General features: G+C 30.7%; 1 long non-coding RNA gene across 1 annotated transcript; it reads right to left on the minus strand.

Annotated features, from left to right (window-relative positions):
- Window positions 1–6,238: 6,238 nt before the first annotated feature.
- On the minus strand, window positions 6,239–6,926 carry LOC139502045 (uncharacterized). The gene is made up of 2 exons (XR_011658718.1): window positions 6,829–6,926; window positions 6,239–6,381 (listed from the first exon to the last, which is right to left on the minus strand). It is a non-coding gene; the product is annotated as an uncharacterized lncRNA (long non-coding RNA).
- Between the last annotated feature and the right edge of the window lie 726 nt (window positions 6,927–7,652).

A 7,652-nucleotide genomic window follows, 5' to 3' on the forward strand; every position in this document is an offset into this window, starting at 1 on the left:
AAGGCTCCATGTTGAAGGCCGTACCTTGACCTATAATGGTTTACTTTTTATAAATTGTGACTTGGATGGAGAGTTGTCTCATTGGCACTCATACCACACCTTCCTATATCTATATATGTCCTTAAACGGATTTGTGTATAGGAGATTAACATCCTAATTTGGTTATATAATTTTACAGCTTTTTCAATGGTCGAATATGTGACATACGTCATACATTCTAAATCGGATTATATCATCTATAAATTTTCTACAAATTTGAATTCAAGCATAAGAAGTTACATGTCGAATGTAGGTTTTATTCAGATTGGCGATTTTTACGGAAGTTGTGGGCCTAGACTATGAAATGCCAAATAAATATTCATTCGAGACAACTCGACCAATTCCGTACCTTCATTTAAGGAGAGTAGCGGATTCATCCGATGATTGTCGATTGGTAAATACTGTTCCTCACACTTTTTTCTGCAACGTCTGAATAGATTGATAATTTATAGTTTGAAAAGTCCAATCATAAGAATTACTGATAGATTTTGAGTCGTTCTAGTTGAGCAATTATTGTGAAAGTTCTTGGAATAATATTTAGTGTGCGATATAAACTTTTAAAGAACTACAATCCTTGATCTTGCAGTTGTTGACAGTATCCGCATCTTTAAAAAATACTCTGACCTAATTATGACCAAAAAAAAAAAAGAAATTCCCAACATCATTAAAAGAGAAAATTAGAAAAGCTTTTTTCTATATAAGTGTTAGCTCATCCAATAGAACGACTGGAAACTGGGAGGTATGAAAATTTGCCGCTGGAAGAGAGATGTTTTTTTAATTGTTTTAATACTGTCGAAGATGAATATCATGTTATTTTACATTGTCCTGTTTATAATGATCTTAGACAAGTTCTTTTTACTGAGTCTCTTAAAATTGATGAACATTTAAATAGTTTTACAGATTGTCAGAAAATGGTATCGTTATTTTCGAATCTAGATATTATAAGACTATGGTATTGCTATTTTCGAATCAAGATATTATAAGACTATGTGCAAAATCCTGTAATTTTATTCATAAAAGACGCCGAGAAGTTTTATATTGTAAAAAATAATTGAATACTTTTGTTGTATACTTTTATCATTCAGGTTTAATATTTATTATGTACATATACATATTGTTTTAGTTGACTATAATCGTCTCTCATAGATCTGTACAGATTGGCTTATGTATACAAAATGTATCTTTTATAAATGTATTGTGTTATTTTATACATAAGGTGAGACGTAAATAAAATATTGAATTGAATTGAACATTACAGCGGATAGCAACATTATATTCACTACAAACCATTAAAAGTCTAAAATGGCCTATATCTGTACTCGACTGTACTGATTTTTACTCGACCAGTCTGAATTCGTCTGAGATTTACTTGATAATACTCGACTGTAGTCTGAACCATACTTAACAGTCTGAATGTGTATTTGACCAGTACTTAACCATTTTATACGAATCTGAACCGTACTCGACCTAGTCTGAACCGTACTCGACCTAGTCTGAACCATACTCGACCTAGTCTGAACCATATCATACTCGACCAAGTCTTAACCAAACTAAACCTATTCTTTGTATCTATCAACTGAATTTTATCAATTTAGGAATTTTCTGAATAAAAATGAAATTTGAACAACTTAAAATTAAAAATGTATTCAATACAGCATTGAAATTACAATTTCACAATAATCAATCATAATATAACTTCAACTCAATATTAATCAACACTTACATTATAATATATATCAACTTTTAAAATATAAATAAAACAAACTAATCAAATAATCTAAAAAAAAGGAATTGTGACTAATATTTTCAATATAATTTAAAATTTTATGAATATTTCGGAGGTATTTTATGGCAACTGGACTATTTTCACCATTAACTTAAGCCTAGTATAGATTTATGGTGTCAGTTGAGTTCAGGTAATAATGCAGTGAATGTTTTTTTATTAAGATATATATAAAATAGTATATAAAACAACTTAATAATTTTAAAAAAATGAGAGCTTAATTGTTTATAGTAGAATTTCCATAGCAATCCTTGATAACCTTTTTAAATAAGGAAATGTATTACAAAGAAACAGTAACAATAATTTTCAATTAATTTTAAGTATTTTTTTTGTCAAATTAACATGGCATACATAAAGCACTTTAATATGTTCTAATTACCTCAGTACATGTGTGTTTTACAGGTAAAAAGAAAGCCCTATTTTCTTAACTTCGTGTATTACTTATCTAGTACATACATGTATATTCGAAAGGCCTTGTTATTTAATTTAAACAGGATGTTGCAATTTTGAATCAATGTTATTTAGAATTTAATACCTCTGACCAGGTGTGATCTTATTTATGAGTTTGCCCCCAAGCAGAGGTTATACTTTATAGTTTACCACTAATCAGAAAAACAATTTTATTTAATTATTTAATTTTATCCCTTTTTGATTTAAGTTATATATAATATATATTTTTTTATCCTAAATATAATCATAGATATATTTCTTTTATAAGGTTAAAATCTTTTCTAAATTTTGTTGGTTGTTGTTACATATGTCAGTTAAAAAGAAATGTATTTTAACAGTAAAGAAAGTAGAGGTTTTTTGGTCTAGTATGGTTCAGACTGGTCGAGTATTGTTCAGACCTTTGTTTAAGTATGGTTTAGACAGGAAAAATAGGTCGGGTACATGTCGAGAATGGGTTAAGACTGTTTCAGACTGGTCGAGTAATAGTTCAGACTATTTTCAACGGCAAAGATAAGGGTCAAGTACGATTCAGTACAGTCAAGTATGGTTCAGACTGGGGTCGAGTAATGTCAAGTAAAAGTCAGACCAATTCAGACTGGTCGAGTAAAAATCAGTACAGTCGAGTACAGATATAGGCCATTTCAGACTTTAATGGTTTGTAGTGATTGCTTATTCAATATCATCAGAGTAAAGTAATTTGCGTCCAATCTTTGACATACGCTTAATTCAATATTGATGACCTTGATTCCGCGTCCATCGTGTCTATAGTTCTGTATACGCTGAATAATTCAGCACATGCTTCATTGAATTTAGAATAATTATGCTGAAGTTAATGTGGCTAAAAAAAATGCTAATTTCAATAATTATTACCTTGATCTGCGCGATAACAATAATCTACTTACATGTAACCAAGTTTTATCGGTAATTTGTACATTTTTCCTTTGATGTGTACTCTCTGATAATGTCAGTATCAGTGGACTGGACGTGATATAAAAATAATTAGGTTAGTACGCAAATGACATGCGCGAATGCAACGCGTAAGGATCTACTTTCCCCTTTCATTCACAAAATTGCGCGTGATTTTTTTCGCAGAAACGCACGAGATTTTTGGCGTATGAAACACTTGACATTGTTTGAAACTTTCACAAAGTCAGTTTAGCCTTTTAGAACATTTGTAGTGAAAATTTTTGAACAGAAAATGCATGAAAAACACGATAGTCTTTTTTAAAAAAAAATGCGTTATATCAATATATGAAGTACAACTAACATATCGTCCATGCTGAGTTTTTATTCATACAATACCAATACCTGATACATAGCCTGGTGCTGTTCCAAGTAGTTTTCTTTTTCTGTTCTTGAGAAGTATTTGTTTTACCTATTCAGTCACTATAAAGTGTTACAATTCATATTTAAACGCAACACATAAATAAGGTACCGCTGTCGCATGAGGAAGCTAGAAAAAAAATGAAATTTACGCATTTTCGACACTTTTGTGTGCCATCATATACAATTTCAAAAGATGTGGTTTCATTGCCAATATGACAGATATTCATGGAACAAAGAACACAAAAGTGAACCGTGATATTCATATGCGGATCTAAGATAAATTTAAAAAATGGGGGTAACCGGGGGCACCAAACTTTAAAAGTCTGCTTTGACCAGAACTGTAGCCTTTATAAGGGGTGACTGTGACCCGGGTCGCCGGTATAACCGGGTCGCCTACCCCTTAATTCGCTTCTGAAATTAAAGGTAACCGCAGGGCCTTTCCAAGTTACAAATTTCTGGTCCGTGTTGAAAATAAATGAACATGACTATGAAAAAGCAAGAATTATAAGCTAAAAGTTAAGTAACGTCTATTAAAATGTTCGAAATAATAATGAAGTCGACAGAAAATGAGCTTGTTCAGATAATTTACAAGACAGTCAGCTTACATTGGGTCATTGCCTCCTGTGTAAATGTGTCATCACAGTGCTTTCTTAAATTTATTTGAAATCATTGTGATCGTTTTCAGTGGCGGATCCAGGGGGTCCGGGGGTTGAAACCCCCCTTTATTTGGACGATCAATGCATTAGAATGGGGACATGTGGTTGGAACCCCCCTTTTGTCCTGGGTTGGGACCCCCCTCCATTTTTAAAATGCCTGGATCAGCTCCTGGTTTTCATGATGAACACTGAGCGAATAATGACAAAATAAATGTAATTTTATCAACTAAACTAAGTAAAACATAATTATAACTTGTCGTTAAACTCGAAATGATGATCGATGAAAAATCTGCTGATTCATATCGTATCATTCGTATTTCTGACTATCACTATGCTGATGTTTTGTGAAAAATAAAGAAATTTGACTTACCGGTATGCTACCATTATATTTGCCATTGTATGTGTCATGTCCAAAGCAGAATATTAATGAAACGCATGCAATAATTCCTTGTCAATACTTTGTGCAAGACAACGCCATGTTTACTGCACTGTGACAAAATTTCAAATGACGTAATGCCGCATGTGACGTCAAGTGTGATTCGCCGTGATTCGACGCAAAAAAGAAGTTCGTTTGTTATTTTCTCTATTATTGTAGTTATTTTTATTTTTTTATTAAATTACCGATAAACAGAATAAAGGACTTCGGGCTCACCTGATATTTTACTGTGGTAAAGTCAGTATCAAAAACAAAAAGTCCTTTATTCTATATTTAAAGTACTTTACATCAAAATAATTTTTGTTATATAGGTTGACAAAAGATATAGTATTGCCATCAGACATCTATCTATGAAGACCAAAGGACAAAGCTGTGAATAATTCCAGGTCACTGTACTATTTTCAGCCGTGCTATGCTTATAGTAACTTATGGTGGTACTCAATAACCTTTATAGTAACTTATAAGAGAACGTTGGATGACAAAATTTGTAACAATTCGCCGTTTCAGATTCTAATGCATTCTGGGTAATTTTTCCAAAAGCGTACACCAACACGTTGTGATTGGTTTAAAACGTGATAAACAATAGAAATTCAACCAATGACGTAACATTATTTTCATTTTGGTGTACGAACAATCCTTTAGATTATGAAAAGGCGAATTCAAAAGAAAACCTTCATTATGCAACAATTTGATTTATACTTCACCATTAAGCGAACCTCAATTATGACAGACAGCAATCAACAGCAATCATATCACATCTTTTTAAGTTTTAACCACCCTCTGACATATGACAGTGGTGTAACACAAAGTCAAAGTGTGCTTTTCAAAAATATTTGTTTTTGTTTCATTTTCAACACGTAATTCTAAGTATATTTAGGGGGTTGTCTTCTTTGTCTCACCCCATCGAAAAGCTACTGGCAATAGTGTGGACACTTATCAAAGAAAACACTTATTTTGACCTTAAGGATGATATCTGGTCAAACTCAAAATAAATAGGATCATTCTTTTTCAGGTTTTTTCCATTGGACGACAAAATTTAAAACAATTCAAAAGAGAACCTAACAATTTTATCTATACTTCAAGATTAAGCGAAAATCAATTTTGACAGACAGCAATCAACAACAATCGTCGGATTACAGGCTCATGGCTCAATTAAAATTGTGACAAGATTAAACATTAGTGTTGCGAACGTCTACGTCATTTGGTCTCACCTGGGAAAAGTCGTTTAATGGACAATCATATCACATCTTCTTAACTTTTAACCACCCTCTGACATATGACAGTGGTGTAACACAAAGTTAAAGTGTGCTTTTCAAAAATATTTGTTTTTGTTTTTTCATTTTCAACACGTAATTCTAAGTATATTTGATGGTTGTCTTTCTTGTCTTATTTCATCGTTAAGCTACTGGCAGTATAGTGGACACAAATCAAAGAAAACACTTATTTGACCTTAACACATTTATGTTTCGCAAGTTTGTATCCGTGTATCCGTAATGCAATGTTATGTGAAAAAAGTTATATAAGGAAAATAACAAAGAGTTCTACACATATGTTTTAAATTTATTATCTCTCCTGACAATGTATATATTTGTCTATATCATGATTGTCCGGATTATACTTGTTGTTATTCAGACAGTCCACAAAAACTTTGTCACACATACATATTCTCCCCTTACAGGAACTGGGACTATCTGGAAAAAATAATGAAATATGATAATAATTAGACAAATTAATTTCATTTAAAGAGAGACTGACATAATTACAGTAACTATTATTATTATTATTATTATTATAATTATTATTATTATTATTATTATTATTATTATTATTATTATTATTATTATTATTATTATTATTATCATGATTATTATTATTATTATTATTATTATTATTATTATTATTATTATTATTATTATTATTATTATTATTATTATTATTATTATTATTATTATTATTATTATTATTATTATTATTATTATTATTATTATTATTATCATGATTATGATTATGATTATGATTACGATTATTATAATTTTTATTATTATTATTATTATTATTATTAATAATAATAATCTTTTTTTTTTAATTATTATCATTAATATCATTATTATTATTGTCAGCGAAATTGTCTAATTTACCTTGACATTTGACTGTTCCGGTTTGAAGTTCATATGAGTATGGCCAAGTTTTAGGCCAATATTCGGCCACACGACCATAGCAATCATCGTGGTCTTTGCAACATCTGTAAAATTAAGTGTTTATATTTTTATATTTTTTCAAAGCAGGTTCATACAAATTAATGTAAAACTATACAAAACGATAATACACAATACGAACTGTACCTAAACTCAAATTTAAAATAGACGTGTCAAATTGAAAACGTGTACTTAATAATTAATGTCGCTCTTTAACTAATTTGATACCGGCAATTAACCGAAGCAGTTTAAAAGAACAAAAAAATGTTATCCTCTAAAGGTCAATATGCCTTTCCCAAGTTAGGAACCATGAAATAACCAAGTGGTTGTCTAGGGTATTAGAACGGTTTTACTTTCACAAAAATTAATCTTGTCTAAGCTCGCAGCGATTCAGAAACTGCTCTATTGTTGGCAACTGAATGTTGACTCCTAGAGATTCATTCTTGGTTTTCTGTTTTGATGGGTTGTTGTTTCAGGGACATATACCTAGCATCTTCTCTATTTATATTTGAAATTATGTGTCATCTTCTTGAATATAAGATATTACTATATTTATGGTCGTTATTAGCTTATTTGTATTCCTGCTTTTTAATAAGTGCGAACATATGCATTCTTTAATCGTATATATTCAACTTGTGTTTGCATTTTGTTTCCTCTTTAACCCCGTTGTCATATAATGAGCACCATAAATTGATTGATCGATTAATTGGTGTTTAACGGCACTTTCAGCACTTTTGTGCTAATTCGTATTGGTCATTTTTTGTGTG

Source organism: Mytilus edulis, chromosome 13 (assembly GCF_963676685.1).
Source record: "Mytilus edulis chromosome 13, xbMytEdul2.2, whole genome shotgun sequence".
Taxonomy (NCBI): Eukaryota; Metazoa; Mollusca; class Bivalvia; order Mytilida; family Mytilidae; genus Mytilus; species Mytilus edulis.